Genomic DNA, 18,322 nt, shown 5'->3' on the forward strand with positions numbered 1-18,322 from the left:
AAACGTGTGTATCGCACACACAGGAGTTATAATATTTTTTTGCGAGTCTATGCATTGCACGCAGTTGAGCTATTTTCACAGATATTCGCCAGGAGAATCAAGGATAAAAACTAATATACATACGCTCATACTTTATCATACCCTCTAACATATTTCTGAGTTATTTTTCGATCTTAATTTTTATGCAGTTTTTTAAACACATGAAACTGAAGTCTTAACACTGAACAGTGACATATCTAAGCTTAGAAGATTGGAAAAGGCAACAGACTTGACTGGCGATACTTTAACCTCAATATTTTCATTTTACGTACTCCAACTTAATAGCAGAAAATTTTGAGAGCGTCAAATTGAAGTAGCGATGTGTAACACGCTCTCAAGATTGTTATTTTGAAACTTTCCTTCTGTTCATTGTAGAATCTGTGACTCAGTAGCACCAACCATTGAAGACACCAAAACTTGAACGATGTATCTGTAAACAGTCGAAAGTTTCTATTATTGGGAAAATTTGGTTAGGTTTGTGTATTTTGAATCAAAATATTTCTAGATGCCGCACACAGGTGGGAGACACCAAAAGCGGCAAGGAAATGGAGAAAACTTAATGCAGGCAAGTGATCTTCATCCTAATTCAAAATTATTGCGGTCGACAACTACGTACTACTGTAGTGATAATAACGCAGACATACAACATATAAGTGTTGTCGAAGTTCTAGAGCTGTAAGTTGATCCTATCGATTCATATTAACGTACTCGGGTTATTGCGGCTTTGTTTCAAGTGTGTCATCAAAGCTTTCTAGTGTTTATTGTACTTTGTTGACGATAATATAACCTCAAATTGTTTCGTTTCTCCGGTAGTTGTACATGTTTTTTATTGATTGATAGAGGGCCACGTTGCCTCATGGTAAAGTAGATTTGTGTTTTTTAACCCACAAATCCACAGATTTGTCAGTTATTGTATTTTTCATAAATAATCACCGTTTTGAAGCGTAAATTGGAATCCACTGTGCTTGTGTTAAGAGATGATCTGTATTCATGAACAGATACTGCAACCTAATTTAATGTTTTCTTTCTTTTCCCATACGTATTAATTCGCAAGCTCTTGGTTGTTAAATTTCCCGTGTAGTATTCTGGTAACTTAAATTTTTTGTCTTAGTTTAGGTGCTAAGGCCTATAGAATATGTGTATGATCTTGAGTCTTATTCTTCTGTATTGGATCAAAATATTAACGTTTGAAGAAATTATGAATACGAAATAAAAATAGTGACTTTGAAACTTTTTTTCCTTTATAGGTAATGTCAGGGAACATGACATTTGTACGACTGTATTAATTAAAATTAAGGAGTAATGCTGGAATGTTTATTTATTTTAATATTTCAGTTTAATGGATAGCCCATTGTGTGAAGATTTAAGTATATGGAATCTGTATTCAGGGACTAATTTGTGATATTTATTTTACTCCATTGCAATGCCTCATCGAATTTCACTCCTAAGTGGTAGCAGTGTAACTTGCCAGAAGTGTTTCTCAAATACTGAGACATTACAACTCTTCCTGTGTGCATTGGCGAGGAAAAAACTCTTATGCATGGTTTGTCAACTAAGGAACAAACTAACTGTGTGACACTCCTGTGCAGACTTATTTGAATGTTATGATATTTATGGTTAAAAATATAATATTTTTATTCGTTTTAATGTATGTTTTATTTAGCTTTGATATGGCTTGCTCACACATTTGCATGGTGGTGTATGTTATGTTTTGGTCCCCACCTTGCATTTTTTGATATGCCGCAAACATAAATGTTAGGTTGCACTGCTGTTATTTTATCACCACCACCTTTATTTCTCTGTAACGTTCATTGACTTAGTCAACTGACGACCAAATTGTCACTTTTCAACTGAACCTAGACCTTTGTTACTACAACCAACATTTTGGGGCATAAACGAATTAGGCCATAGTCAAGAAAGTGTGTGTGGTGGCTTTCATGTAATCTCTGGGACATGAGCTCCAGGTTTGCAAAATTCTTCCATTAATAGAATCTTCTTTTAGAGTATTCAGACTGGGGGGAAGGGGGGGGGGCATCTTCCCTTGTTAGTTTGTACAAACTGTGAAGCAAGTCATGGTTTATGGGGTGAGTAAAGACATACAAATACAACACAAATTCAGGATGTTCTTTACCCAGATATGCTTCACCTGGTAGATTCAGATATCATCAGTCATTCCCATTTTTCAATAATGATCTTTGCCTGTGCCATTTCTTGTGAAATAAAGCCAATGTTTTCCACAACATAATCTGCAAAAGTTTGCCCGCAGATCAATACATGGACAGGTGTGGGTACATGAAGAAATTAGTGCAGATGAGTATGTCTACAAAGGAAGTAGATATCCTTTGTTGATAGTTTGGATTTGATTGTATCCATGCCCACAAGGTTTTTATAATGATAGAATTTTTTCACAACCATTAGTAGACCACCTGATAGTGCGCTGATGGACCAGTGATGTTGTTAACATGGCAGAGGTACAAATCTTAGGAAACAACTTATGGATGATATCACTAACAACACAAAAGTATTAGCAAAACAAACATCATCCTCAATGGTTCAGTCTTCACTAGACCGATAAAGATCTAATAAACAGCATGATGTAAGCCACAATCCAGAAGAACTAAACCACATACTGTGAAAAAGCACGTAATCAATATCTACAACTCGAGCATACAAACAAAAAACACTGCTGACCTAAGTACGTGATATATCGTGTCACACTTCAAAGAATATACTGATGGCTTGCATTGTTCACTAGACTCTAATTTTTAAATCTGGCACTTGAGTAATATATGCTTATGACCCATGATGCCACATTAAAAAATCACCAAGATGAACTTGTGTTTTTGCGTCTTTTCACTGATGCATTGTAATTTGGTTGGCTGCTTAAGGTACACTGTGTTAAACATAATGTTTGTTGTTCTAGGATGCTTGCCACTTGATGGATTGGGCATTTGTTCATATTTAAAGCTTCAGTCAGTGTTAGTCACTAACACAAATGTAAATAAAACAAAAAGAAATTTTACTGTATTTAATTACTGCCATCATGAAAATATTTTATTTAAGCCTCTGATAATTGTTGGAATGGCTAACTGAAACAAGTCAAAATAGATCAACACTGAAGGCTTGCAGTCTGAAGCGAGGTTGACAGCCACACAATTTAAAATGATACTTACACATCTTTTAATGTTTGGTACTTCCAAGTAATAATTTTGTCTGGGGGGGGGGGGGGGTAAATAGTTGGATATTGTGTTTGGGGCCTGAAGATAAGGAAAAATGTTCTAATGCTATACGTATCATTATTATTGCTATTGTTATTAATATTATTTTTAGTGTTATTTTCATTGTTGCATATAAAATTTCCATTTTCATTTATTATATTTCATTTCAGTACTGTCTACATATGTTACAACATTTCCTCACTGACACAAATGTCCAGTTTTGAAATGAATAAAAAGAAATGATTAAATACCACAAATTTATAGTTCACGCTGTTTTTTAAAGGAACTAAATTTCATGACACATTATTGCCCAGGACTGGAAGAACTGAGTCACACTCTTCAACTGTTTCTCTTTATATTTTTAATGAATAATGTCGCCCTCAGTGTTCTTTGTACCCTCAAATTCGCAGTTTCCTATCCAAACACCCTAAGGAATTTACTTGTCCATCCCTATGATACTCCTTGTTCTAACCGCATGCCCTATGGGTCATATGTATGTGCAGGTCACAAGTATGAGATCATTTCAGAGCTGTTACTGACACATCCTACTTCACCATAGGCAGGTGCTATGAAAGCAGTTGTTTCATCTACCAACTTAATTGTAACCACTCCACAGCTACTTGTACATGGCCACTGCCCAACTAGGATCAGCAGACAACCATACCAGCCAGTAATGGAAGGGATTGCTCATCACAACGTTGACTTCCTCTGAATTGTCATGTCCCCCTCCTCACCCAAAATCGGTTATTCTGGCCTGCAGGTGGAAACTATCCCTCCAGTACATCTGCTATTTACTGAGCCCCTGATCTTAATCTCCTCTAGTCTAGGTTCTGGACATGTATCTCCGTTCCCTGTCAGTTCCACCCTCAAGCTCCCATCCCATCTTTACACTTCACCTTGTACTTTATTTCCTCATCCAAGCTCACTTGTATCTTGCTTCCATTATACACACACAAAAAAAAGTTTTGCATCACCCCAGTTCCCAGAACTCCTGAAGATAGACATTGACTGTGGATATTGTATCACAGACACAGCCCCATTGATTGTTCAGAGATGTCACTAAACCTGCCCAAAGATGTAAATGACCGATGAGCAGGGCCTATTAGATGGAGGGGTTCCAACAGCAGATCAGTTCCATTCATTCCACCAGGAAGGAGGTACACAGCTCGTGTCATCTGTAGTACAACCGTGCCTAGATGGACAATACCACTGTTCAATTGTGTCTGCATTGTTACTTTGTGCCAGGAAGGCCTCTCAACAACGGATGTGTCCAGGCGTCTTGGAGTGAACCAAAACAATGTTGTTCGGACATGGAGGAGATACAGAGAAACAGGACCTGTCGATGACAGGCTTCTTTCAGGCTGCCCAAGGGCTACTACTGCAGTGGATGACCGCTACCTACTGGCTATGGCTTGGAGGAACCCTGACAGCATCACCACCATGTTGAATAACGCTTTTTGTGCAGCCACAGGACGTGTTATGACTCAGACTGTGTGCAATAGGCTGCATGATGCGCAACTTCACTCCCAACGTCCATGGCGAGGTCCATCTTTGTAACCACGACACCATGCAGCGCGGTACAGATGGGCATGTCTGGGATAGATTGAAAAGGGCTATTTATACACGACGTGATCCACCAACTACTCTGAGGGATCTACGCCGAATTGCCGTTAAGGAGTGGGACAGTCTGGACCAACAATGCCTTGATGAACTTGTGGATAGTACGCCATGACGAATACAGGCGTGCGTCAATGCAAGAGGATGTGCTACTGAGTATTAGAGGTACCAGTGTGTACAGCAATCTGGACCGCCATCACTGAAGGTCATGGTGATACAACAATCATTGTGCGGCTTTCATGAGCAATAAAAAGGGTGGAAATGATGTTTATGCAGATCTCTATTCCAATTTTCTGTACAGGTTCCAGAACTCTCGGAACCGAGGTAATGCAAAACTTTTTTTGATGTGTGTATGTTTTACTTAGTTTGGAACCATCACCCCACTTTTCCCTCTAATACTGTATCCATTTCTCAATACAGGTTCATATCCTTATGGGGTATAATTATTCATGTCCAGGACAATCTTCTAGGCCTCCGTCCAGTCTTGGCAGGACCGAGAGGTGATCATCGTTGAAAAATATTGGACCTGTGTCCACGTAGGAGTGAGGAAGGAAACACACTCCACCTAGCTGAGAGAATTCGCACCCTGCACCACCAATCCGGAGTAGTGGCGAGCAGCTATCATGTGATTCCTCCCTCAAACTCCTAATTACCCACACACATAGTGTGCACAGGGGGTGGGGATGGTAGGTAGATTCAGTGTTAGTAGTTCGGGAAACAAAAAACTTCTACTGAGGTGACAATCCTTCTGTGGCAAATAAATCAGCCATTCAAAATATTTTTAAAGACAAATTTAAAATTACTCTTAGACATGATGGGCTACCTGTAGACTTCTGTAACATTCTGTAAGTCACATGTGTCTCCGGATTGTTGCAAGTACGAAGCACGTTGGGAAAATTGGTCTTCAGTTGTTGAGTTCTGATTTGGAGTATTCCAGGGTCCCAGGCTTTGGAGGTGGTTGGCATCCTCAGTGCTCCATAATTGTTTGATCTAGGCATGCTATCAGCAATCTCAATTAGACTTAATAGTAGAGCTTCTTGTTTTGCAGAGAGCAGGAATCTTAGCACAATCATCCAGATTGCAATGATTGTACAAACACTATAAAAACTGACAGGGTGGATGGGCAAAACAGTCATTGACAGGCAATCTTTGGTGAACCTGCTGCATCCCAGTCATAGCACACTTCCCTAGATATATCGGGTTGTGGTTAGATTGACTAGTTTCGTGGCTGTTTGAGGATAGGAAACAGAAAATTTAAATAAAAAATTCCAATCATCCAGTTGCATAAGTTTACCCCTGGTAGGCATCAACACTCATCCAGACAGGGAAACTAAAGAGGCCAGACATCTAGACTAATCTACATGTACACTCTGCAAACTACTGTGAATTGTATGACAGAGGGTATGTCCCATTGTACCAGTTATTAGAACTTCTTCCCAATCCATTCAAGTAAGGAGTGCAGGAATAATGATAGTTTGAATGTCTCTGTGTGTGCTGTAATTATTCTAATATTGTCCTCTACTGTGGATGCTGTTGTCAGATATGAAATGAGTTGATTGACATTCGTAAGCAGCTGGAAATTGTCTAACGATTGGCAGCTACTGCAGATTGGTTTGTTGGAAGAGCTCTTGAGAGGCACGTACCTGTGGTACTGGTACCAGAGGTACCTCAAGTATTACCATCTCCTGTGGATCCTGTCTCCGTTACAGAAAGTATGGGCCTGTCATTACTTGGCACTTGACTGTGAGTGGCGTTTCAATGGTAGAGCTACGCATCCTGTACAGGATGGATGGGGGCCAGGGAGGACACAGGGTGTTATACCGATTCCTCTAACCAATAAGTTCAAGGTGCAGTCTTTCACTGAAACTGAAACTGAGCCAGTGGGACTACCTTTACCTATTTTGGGGAAACCTGTTTAGTCCAGTGTCAAGAGGAAGCAAATACAAAAGGGTACGAATTAGGGGTCTATTAATCATTGGCAATTCAAATGTACGGAGAACGATGTTACCCCTTGGAGGAATGGCAGCAGGGGATAGGAAAGGACACCTGGTGCACCCAGTGTGTGTGTCTGGGGGCACGTTCAGCTTATTGAAGGGGTTATTCCAGCAGCCATTGAGGGAACAGGCTGCAACCAACTGCAAATCATGACACACGTTGGAATGAATGATGCCTGTCATCTGGTCACAGAGGTCATACTTGAATCATTCCAGTGACTGACTGGCAGAGAAGAACACCCTTGTGCACAGCATTGGCCCCAGAACTGATTGTCTCCCCTTGGTTCTGAGTCAAACAGAAGGACTGAATCAGTGACTTTAAAGTTTCTCTGACAGGTTAGGCTAGGCTTGGCTTCCTGGACTGGCAGCATAGGGTTGATAACTGTATGGTGTGCATTACACATGAGAGGCTGCTGCCCAGGTAGATGACTGTGTGTGGGATGCACACAAAAGTTTTTTAGATTATGTAACTCTTCATTCAATCCAGATAATGGTAGCTGTAAGAAAGCGAGAAGTATCAGTCTAATCTCAAAAGAAATGCCTCCCACAGGTGACAGTATTAAAATCCAAGTGGTTAACTGCTGAAGCATTGACAAGAAAGTGGCTGAGTTCGAAGTGATCTTGGGAAGCACTGAAGCTCACATAATACTAGGTACTGAAAGCTGGTTGAAACCTGAAATTTATAGCAGTGAGATTTTTGCGGAAAATTTTAGCATATATCAAAAAAATAAGCTAATATGAAAGGGAGGTGATGTATTTGTCACAATAGACAAGAAACTCAAATCTACCAAGATAGAAATTGAAGAAATTGGGCGTGGCTCAGTATCAGGGGGAGGGCAAAAAATGGCAATTTCATCCTTCAATCTCCCACCAGGCTTGTCTCCTGATGTAGCCAAGAATTCAGAGAGAACCTCATTTTACTTGTATGCAAGTTCCCCAATCGTTGATTTGATTTTGGCAGAGAAGCTAAAACAGCTTTGGTCTAACCTGCCACTGCCTGCACTGAAACTGAGTTCATTGTACAGTATTGCTCCCTGTATATCTAGTAAAGCCAACCAAAGCCCTTAAATGGTGCAAGGAGTCCCTTTACCATTTCTTTGTTAGACACAATTTCTTCAGGTCTAGTTGTCACGAAATTTCTGTGTCTCTTGCTCTCTAATGCCATGCATTCGAAGATTAGGTGTGATGGAGTTTCTTCACTCTCATCACAGATCCTACATTTATGGTCTTCTTCTGTTATACTCATTGTTTGTAGGTGTGTTTTTGAAATTACCATGGCTGGTCATCAGTCCACCATGAGTTTAATCTCTTTCCTATTCAAGCCCAGGGTTATAGAGCTTCTTTTAAAACACATCCTTTGGCATCATTACCTTACCATGTTTTTGTTTGTAGACCTTGATCCAGTATTCTATGTGCTGTCTACTAAGCCAGTTCTGGAGTTCTAGTTTGATCATAGACTTCGTTATCATCAGGACAGGTTCCGGTCCAATGAATGGAGCCTGTGCCCCCATCCTGGCCAATCTGTCGTCTTGTTCATTGCCACCGATCCCTGAGTGGCCAGGGACCCACACTTGGTTTACACTATTGCTTCCCTCTAGCTTCACCAGAGCCCTGTGACATTCTGCAACAATCTTAGATCTTGTTGCAGGAGCTGCAGTAGTTTTATGTCTGAATGAGGAACTTGAAACTTTCATCACAGAGCAGGAGCATGTAGAGAAACTATGGCCCAAGTTTAAAAGGTTAGTTGACCATACACTGGGTGATACCCAGTAGAATAGTCCATAATGCGAGGGATCGTCTGTGGCATACAGTCACTGTAAAATAATGTCTAAAGAAACAGAGACTACTGCATAATAGGTGTAAACGAAAGCATAAGACTATAGATAGAAAGATTCTGAATGAAACATTGTTGCCTGTCGAGAGAGCAATGCATGATGCCTTCAATGACTACCATAGCAGAATATTGTGAAATGATATTTCACAAAATCTAAAGAAATTTTGGCCATATGTCAAGGCTGTTAGTGGCATCAAAATTACTGTCTAGTCCCTAGCAAATGAGACAGGAACTGCAATTGAGAGTAGCAAAGAAAAGTCTGAAATGCTTAGCTCTGTTTTCAAACTTTCCTTTACAAACGAAAACACAGGAGAATTGTCTCAATTTAATCCTTGCACTTTTGAAAAGTCGAGTGAAATAAATATTAGTGTCAATGGTGTTAAGAAACAGCTGAAACTTTTAAAACTGAATAATGCTCCAGGGCCTGATAGTACCCCTGTCAGGTTCAGTACTGACTTTGCGGCTTAGTTAACCCGTCGAGTTTCAAGAAACAGCTTTGTATTATGACTGTGGGAGTATACTACAATCCCTCTATGTATCACTCACATCTTCTGCTAGTATAAAAGTTTGTTTAAATACTAGGGTGTAGTTTGTTCGAATGTCTTTTCATATGTTGAGAAGATGCTACACTTAGAAATTGACACTCCTTTACATACATGACGGTCTGCAGGCAGTAACAAGTGGACTTAACAAGGTATAAGAAAATCCAAGGTCTGGCCATGAAGCTTGGTAATGATGTTAGTCCTTTTTTGCTCAATAAACCTCCAGTACAGCATGTTTTTTCTCAGGGAAAGGTGACTTGAGAAGAGACATTGGCTGTAGAAGTCTTCATTTGGCTTTTCATGGAATTATCTCACTTGAAAATCACCTTGTCATCATTCTGTAAATGCCTGCCATTTAATGCTTTCTTCATCCAAGGAAAAACAGGGTAGTTATTGGATCCCATGCCGGGAGAGTGCAGTGGATGGGGTAAAATGTGATAGCCCAAAGAAGCAGCATGTGGGTCTGTGTCCTGTGCAGCATGAGCTGCTCCGTTTAGGAGCAAAAACACCGCTTGGTCCACTTCCCACAATTCATAATCCTGACAACTTCCAATGTCCTTGTCAGGAGATTTCGGCAGTGTTCTGTAATGCTTTGACCCTTATGAGAATAATCTGTTAGTATCACACCTTACCAGTCCCAAAAACCTTCAGCAACACATTTCACAGTGACTATTGGGTCTTCACCTTTGTTGATAATGGTGAATCCACATATTTCTGCTGATTGTTTTCATTTTTTGTCTCAAATCATTGTGGTACACACAGCACTCATCCATGATGAATAAGCATCTAAAGAAGTCATCTGGATTGGCCTGATGTATCTGTAACATTTCTATGGCTGTCCCAGTTTGGTACACTTTTTGAGTGAGTGTAACCAGTCATGGCTTACAGTGAATGGTGGCTTTTGTGATGTTCCAAATGCGTGAGATGTTGCAAATTGTTCTGTGACTCGTTTTCACTTTTCCCACCATTACCTAGATTGTGCTATACCAGTCCTCAAAGCACAGAGCTTCCACTTATCTTACATTTTCTGGTTCTACACAGAGATTGTCTGCTACTTTGGTCTTCGTCATTCAGACTTGTTTGATCATAAGGGAAACATCTGTGCCACTTGACCACTGTGTAATATTATGGTGCATTTTTGGCATATGCCTCCACCAGCTTGGCATGAATTTATGTAGAGTTGTTCCTGTCAAATACAAAAAACTAATTATGACATGATGCTCAAGTTTATCATTGGGATTTGCTCTTTTTTGGTCCCTCTAGTGGTGTGCTATGGTACTGTGGTGCAGGGATTTCCGTGTCTACTGAGACATGTACCTGCAAAACAAAACAAAAATAACTATGTAACATGTTTTCAATGTTATAGTTAAAACTGTATGGTTATCCATACAGAGACTGGGAAATGATGCAACATGCTTGTAGATGCTGTAGATACAGAAAGAGGGAAAATAGATGTTTCACTTATCTTACCTTGGGGTGGGGAGGGCGACATTTCAGAGAAAACAAGAGACTTTATTTTAATATTTAAATCTGCTATATTGGCCATACATATTTTGGGTGGATGCATTTATCTGAAATTATGGCTATATATTGCAAATACCGGATACTTTAAATAGCGAAAGTGCATTATAGTATGGTCATAAACAATGGTTTGATACTTGCAGGAGATATGGCCAAACAGCACACAAGGCTGTTGTGGCATTCTACATTCTGTGAATATACTTCAATTGTTCAGAACCATTTCCATCTTAGAACAGAGACTGTTGTTTTTGTGCTGATGGAAAGATAACGCAGCAGTGTTCCTTCAAGATGGGGATTTTCAGCAGCACTAGTTGTCAAGTGTGCCACTTCCTGTGCAGTGGTACACATCTCAAACTTTAAACATATGGAATTCACTGTTTTTGCTGTCTGTGTTATCAAAATAAAGTGAGCATCTCTGTACTTATGACATTTCAACAAGAACATAGAACAAGGGCTGCAGCAACTTAAAAGAGGATTGGAAAAAAAAAAACAGCTGATCAGAAACTTTTTTAAATTCAAATGATAAAGATGAATGTATTGTGCTTTATAATGGCTTTGCTAAAAGACCTTCAAGCCCAAATATCACCTATCCCTTGTCTCACTCTGCCTCTCAGGAGCACATCACCAAAAAAGAACAACAGGGGAGAAGACAACTCACTTTGATTAATGGGCCCCATACTACAATGAAATGTAAATGGTTTTAGAACTTACATGAAGAAATTCAAACATTTGCCACAGAAGAAACCACTAACCTTATCTGTGACAGATCTGAAGGAGTTGTGACATTATCATAACAAATAATGTGAGAGGCTACCCAGAAGTTCACATAGTACACAGATAAATAAAATTACAATTTACTTAGCTCCTGTTCACAACAATTACCTTAAAAGTAATCATATTGGGGGTGTATACACTGCTCCCAGCAGTTTTTCCATGAACTGAAAACTGCTTGGAACTCATTTTTTTGTGGTGCAGTTTACTATCACTTGCCATTCTGCTGGAATCTCCCCAATGGTATGAAATCTTCAGCCTTTTAACTTGAGTTTCATTCTGGGGAACAGAAAAAAGTTTCTTGGTGCCAAGTCGGCTGAGTACGATGGATGAGAAATAACTGTCATTTTCAGAATGAGATTTTCACTCTGCAGCGGAGTGTGCGCTGATATGAAACTTCCTGGCAGATTAAAACTGTGTGCCCGACCGAGACTCGAACTCGGGACCTTTGCCTTTCGCGGGCAAGTGCTCTACCAACTGAGCTACCGAAGCACGACTCACGACCTGTACTCACAGCTTTACTTCTGCCAGTACCTCGTCTCCTACCTTCCAAACTTTACAGAAGCTCTCCTGCGAACCTTGCAGAAATAGCACTCCTGAAACAAAGGATATTGCGGAGACATGGCTTAGCCACAGCCTGGGGGATGTTTCCAGAATGAGATTTTCACTCTGCAGCGGAGTGTGCGCTGATATGAAACTTCCTGGCAGATTAAAACTGTGTGCCCGACCGAGACTCGAACTCGGGACCTTTGCCTTTCGCGGGCAAGTGCTCTACCAACTGAGCTACCGAAGCACGACTCACGACCGGTACTCACAGCTTTACTTCTGCCAGTACCTCGTCTCCTACCTTCCAAACTTTACAGAAGCTCTCCTGCGAACCTTGCAGAACTAGCACTCCTGAAACAAAGGATATTGCGGAGACATGGCTTAGCCACAGCCTGGGGGATGTTTCCAGAATGAGATTTTCACTCTGCAGCGGAGTGTGCGCTGATATGAAACTTCCTGGCAGATTAAAACTGTGTGCCCGACCGAGACTCGAACTCGGGACCTTTGCCTTTCGCGGGCAAGTGCTCTACCAACTGAGCTACCGAAGCACGACTCACGACTGGTACTCACAGCTTTACTTCTGCCAGTACCTCGTCTCCTACCTTCCAAACTTTACAGAAGCTCTCCTGCGAACCTTGCAGAACTAGCACTCCTGAAAGAAAGGATATTGCGGAGACATGGCTTAGCCACAGCCTGGGGGATGTTTCCAGAATGAGATTTTCACTCTGCAGCGGAGTGTGCGCTGATATGAAACTTCCTGGCAGATTAAAACTGTGTGCCCGACCGAGACTCGAACTCGGGACCTTTGCCTTTCGCGGGCAAGTGCTCTACCAACTGAGCTACCGAAGCACGACTCACGACCGGTACTCACAGCTTTACTTCTGCCAGTACCTCGTCTCCTACCTTCCAAACTTTACAGAAGCTCTCCTGCGAACCTTGCAGAACTAGCACTCCTGAAACAAAGGATATTGCGGAGACATGGCTTAGCCACAGCCTGGGGGATGTTTCCAGAATGAGATTTTCACTCTGCAGCGGAGTGTGCGCTGATATGAAACTTCCTGGCAGATTAAAACTGTGTGCCCGACCGAGACTCGAACTCGGGACCTTTGCCTTTCGCGGGCAAGTGCTCTACCAACTGAGCTACCGAAGCACGACTCACGACCGGTACTCACAGCTTTACTTCTGCCAGTACCTCGTCTCCTACCTTCCAAACTTTACAGAAGCTCTCCTGCGAACCTTGCAGAACTAGCACTCCTGAAAGAAAGGATATTGCGGAGACATGGCTTAGCCACAGCCTGGGGGATGTTTCCAGAATGAGATTTTCACTCTGCAGCGGAGTGTGCGCTGATATGAAACTTCCTGGCAGATTAAAACTGTGTGCCCGACCGAGACTCGAACTCGGGACCTTTGCCTTTCGCGGGCAAGTGCTCTACCAACTGAGCTACCGAAGCACGACTCACGACCGGTACTCACAGCTTTACTTCTGCCAGTACCTCGTCTCCTACCTTCCAAACTTTACAGAAGCTCTCCTGCGAACCTTGCAGAACTAGCACTCCTGAAAGAAAGGATATTGTGGAGACATGGCTTAACCACAGCCTGGGGGATGTTTCCAGAATGAGATTTTCACTCTGCAGCGGAGTGTGCGCTGATATGAAACTTCCTGGCAGATTAAAACTGTGTGCCCGACCGAGACTCGAACTCGGGACCTTTGCCTTTCGCGGGCAAGTGCTCTACCAACTGAGCTACCGAAGCACGACTCACGACCGGTACTCACAGCTTTACTTCTGCCAGTACCTCGTCTCCTACCTTCCAAACTTTACAGAAGCTCTCCTGCGAACCTTGCAGAACTAGCACTCCTGAAAGAAAGGATATTGCGGAGACATGGCTTAGCCACAGCCTGGGGGATGTTTCCAGAATGAGATTTTCACTCTGCAGCGGAGTGTGCGCTGATATGAAACTTCCTGGCAGATTAAAACTGTGTGCCCGACCGAGACTCGAACTCGGGACCTTTGCCTTTCGCGGGCAAGTGCTCTACCAACTGAGTACCGGTCGTGAGTCGTGCTTCGGTAGCTCAGTTGGTAGAGCACTTGCCCGCGAAAGGCAAAGGTCCCGAGTTCGAGTCTCGGTCGGGCACACAGTTTTAATCTGCCAGGAAGTTTCATATCAGCGCACACTCCGCTGCAGAGTGAAAATCTCATTCTGAAAACATCCCCCAGGCTGTGGCTAAGCCATGTCTCCGCAATATCCTTTGTTTCAGGAGTGCTAGTTCTGCAAGGTTCGCAGGAGAGCTTCTGTAAAGTTTGGAAGGTAGGAGACGAGGTACTGGCAGAAGTAAAGCTGTGAGTACCGGTCGTGAGTCGTGCTTCGGTAGCTCAGTTGGTAGAGCACTTGCCCGCGAAAGGCAAAGGTCCCGAGTTCGAGTCTCGGTCGGGCACACAGTTTTAATTTGCCAGGAAGTTTCAACTGTCATTTTGTTTTTTTGCCAGAAACTCCTGGGTTATCAATGCATTATCATAATGGAGGAACCAATTGCCTGTGCGCCATTTTTCTAAGTGATTTCTTCTGACATTTTCCCTCATGACATCATGGTAGAAATGCCAGACTAACAAAGAGGTTCAAGCTCCATATTGGCAATTCCTTCCCTTTTGAAGAAACATATGAACATGTATTTCACATTAGTCTTCACTTGCTGGCTTCCTTGTGATGGGGTGATGATGGGTTGTTCCATTGTTACTTAGTTTTACGATCATACCCGTAAACCCAGCTTTCATCACTGGTAATAAATGTAAGAAGAAAATCTGGTTCTCTGTCAAGCCTTCCTTGAAATTCTCAGCAGACTTGCATGCAATGCTGTTTCTGCTTGTCGCTGACAATTCATGGCACACACTTTGAGGTAATCCCTTGGGTGTGCAGTTTGTCAGATAAAATCGTCTGACATGCCCCCTATGACATTGCATATAACCACCTACAATCTTCCAGTACTGTATTCGGAACAGCGGCATCATTTTTGTGCAACAGGTTCCAATGGGAAAATGCACACAATGAGTAAAATGTAACCATCTAGCACAAAGCTGCCCTTGGTACTGGCTCTCAAAGGATGTGGGAGGTACCACCTGGTGGTGTTCCATTGTAATGGCTAGACTTCGGAAGTTAAACATACATTCTGCGAACTTTTGGGTAACATCTTATATACACCACGCATCACCCGTCTCACTCACCTTAAACTTGCAGACAGTAGCTTGCATACATTGCTGAAAATTGTATGCACAGCTTAGGCATAGCTAATTGGTCACTTAAAGAAGATGCTCTCACAGCTCTAATCAAGCAACTCCTTCAGAGATATTTCCTTGTAGGGGTGTTATGATGCACACAATGTGCTTTGGGGTTCCACCTCTACCTACCAAAGGGATGAGTTCTTGAGAACCTCATATTTTATCAGAAGATGCCTGTTATTTGAACAGATGTTGAACCTGTTTCAGCTGAGCTAGAGGGTTTGTTTCTGCCCACCTTCCAACCATTGACCTTTCATTTTGTTCACCCGCTCTTGCAGATATTGATGGACACCTATCTTCACTGTACTTACCACTTCTCAATCTGGACACACTTTCCCAAGGTTATGAAAGAAGCAGCTGAAATGGATGCAGAGCCTTATACAGAGATCTTGATGGAGAGGATCTGATACGTACAGTAGGAGGAGCAGGAAACAGCTGGGCTAACAACGTAGAATATAGTATTAAAGGTTACCTGGAAGAAATAGGAGCAGCAACAGCATACAATCATGAAGAGTTTGTGGAGGTTTTGTAGTGCCATGGCCAGCTCTTGAAGATCTGAGTGGATTGCTTTGGAGTGAAACAAAGTCTCACATCCGTGCAGTGCTTGTTGTCACAGTTGGGAGATGGGGATACGTGAATCGTGGCCTTCATCTGAATAGGAGGGGAAGGAAAGATTAGCTGAGCATCTTGCAGTAAGTGTAAGGGGGTTACGAGCACACAGGACAAAAGCCCTGTGATTATTAGATTCAGAGGGGGACTGGAGTCAGAGACGGTACATCTTTTAGGTTAGACAGACAATATTGAAAGAAATTAGAACTGTACATGTTCATAACACACATAACAGTTTCGAGAAAAATTTATTTCTTTCATCAAAAACTTAAGTGGCTGCAAAAGAAGGTTGGTGAGTTTCTTGTTCACCTTGAAGTCATAGATAATTCTGAAGTACAGATGATTTGTGTGCCTTGGAACACCAGTTAACTACAGGGATGGAAAAGTCAAATATCAAGTGTTATAGATTAGCATAATTTTTGCGTAGAGTTAACATGGAAAAAGGATGAATTGCAAGATTTATGAAAGTTGTACATAAAATAAAAAAAATTGAAACAAATAGTTTTGTGTAGATCACATCCTACGAGCATGTGCTTGTGAGTTGTTACTGCAGAATACTTCTCTGGTCATTGTAAAAGTCTGCATAACCCCTCTAGAAAACTGCCAGCAATTTATAAGAAACCTAGATGCATTATTGTGCTGCCTGTCAGACAAAAAGAAACAATAGCAAGTGGAGATTTTCATGTAGATTTCCTAAAGGATATGATCAGGAAAAAAACTAGAATCAGTAATTTGACATTTCAGTCAAATTTCCGTACTCAATTTTCTAACTTGGATAGGACTTACACTCACTGATAATATTTTTATTAACAGTGCTTAGGCTGAAACAACTAATGTGTACCCCATTGTTAATAGAGTAAGTGATCATGATGAATGATTAATGGAAATAAACAATATAATGCCTCACTACTGTAGGCAGGTTCACATAAAACAATTAGACTAGTTAATAATAACATAATAGAACATATTAAGAGTAAGTTAAAACAGTAGAGGTGGTATAGGATCAGGTATATATAGAAAGAGATGCTAATGTCAATTTCAACTTATTCCATAGAAAATTAGTCTCAGTATCTGAAAGTTGCTTTTCTAAAAAATTATCTAGAAGATTCATTAAAATACAAGTAAACTGTGGATAACTGCAGGCATTAAAAGCTCACTTACGGAGAAGAGAGAAATTTATATAAAGGCCAGAATAAGTCAAGACTCGACATTAAATGCATACTACAAAAAATATGGTAATATTTTAAGGAAGGTAATTAAAATGTCAAGAAGTACAAATTTCCTAACAGAAATTAATAACACAAACAATAAGATAAAAACTAGGCATCTGCGGAATATTGTAATATGGGAGACAGGACAGCCAGTCAGTGTACAAGGTAACATTATACTAAAACTAAATGACAATGTTGTGACTGATAATTCACAAGTTGAGAGTATTTTTTACAGTCACTTTCTAAATGTAACAGCAAAAATAGAATTAAATAGTTTACTTCCAGAAGCAAGAGAATATATTAAAAATATCATTCCACAAAACTTTAAGTAACTAGAAGTATCACCAGTGTCCTTTGCTGAAATTAATAAATTTGTTAAAAATCTAAAAAACAAAAGCTCATATGTTGTTGATGGAGTATCAAACAGAATTCTGAAAAGTTATTGTTACTTAATATGTAATGTCCTTAGTGATTATATAACACATCTCAGGCACAGTATGTTTTTTTTGTTTTTTTTTTTTCTCTCCAAGTAGATTGAAATATGCTATTTTTTTAACTGTGTCATAAGAAAGGTGATAAAAAAGAGTCAAATAGTTATTGTCTGATTTCTTACTTACATCTTTTAAAAAAAATATTTGAAAAAATAATGTATTCAAATAATTTTGATATGTACACTCTGCTAGGAGCCCCTCTCATACTGGCATCACGAGTGACCAACCCAGCAAAGCCCTGGGGGCATACATGCAGATGACAGCCAGAGGACCTCACACATGTTCTGGGCTGATAGGTGGCAGTGTGAGTGCCAACATAGGTCACTGGCTATGTGGACCTGATTGCTTCTGTGGGGTTATATGGCCACAAATTGATCCGGCTGTATCCTGGCGCAGCCAGAGTAAATACGCCAGCACTACACTGCACCAGCCAGGTTGTTTCTTTGAGTTGACAGCCAGTTTTATGCTCGGATCCAGTTCTAGGCAACTGCCTTCACTGCACGCATCCATGTGTTTGCTACAATGGGAGCCACAAACATTCTCAGTTTAGACCTTTTCAACACCTCGGGTTTGGAATTCCATGACTCTGCTAATAGTATCCGACCATCTATGTCTTACAACACATCAACCCAGCTGATGACAATCTGACATTCTTGC

At 41.1% G+C, this 18,322-nt stretch overlaps 1 protein-coding gene across 3 annotated transcripts in view; it reads left to right on the forward strand.

Moving 5' to 3' along the window:
• The first annotated feature begins 437 nt into the window (after positions 1 to 437).
• The window catches only part of LOC126170009 (zinc finger protein 16), a 136,175-nt gene continuing 118,290 nt past the window's right edge, over positions 438 to 18,322 (forward strand). For all 3 annotated transcript variants that reach the window (XM_049920691.1, XM_049920689.1, XM_049920690.1), the window contains exon 1: positions 438 to 604. The gene's annotated coding sequence lies outside the window, so the exon portion shown is untranslated. The remainder of the gene's footprint in view (positions 605 to 18,322) is intronic.

This window comes from Schistocerca cancellata, chromosome 1 (genome assembly GCF_023864275.1).
Source record: "Schistocerca cancellata isolate TAMUIC-IGC-003103 chromosome 1, iqSchCanc2.1, whole genome shotgun sequence".
NCBI lineage: Eukaryota > Metazoa > Arthropoda > Insecta > Orthoptera > Acrididae > Schistocerca > Schistocerca cancellata.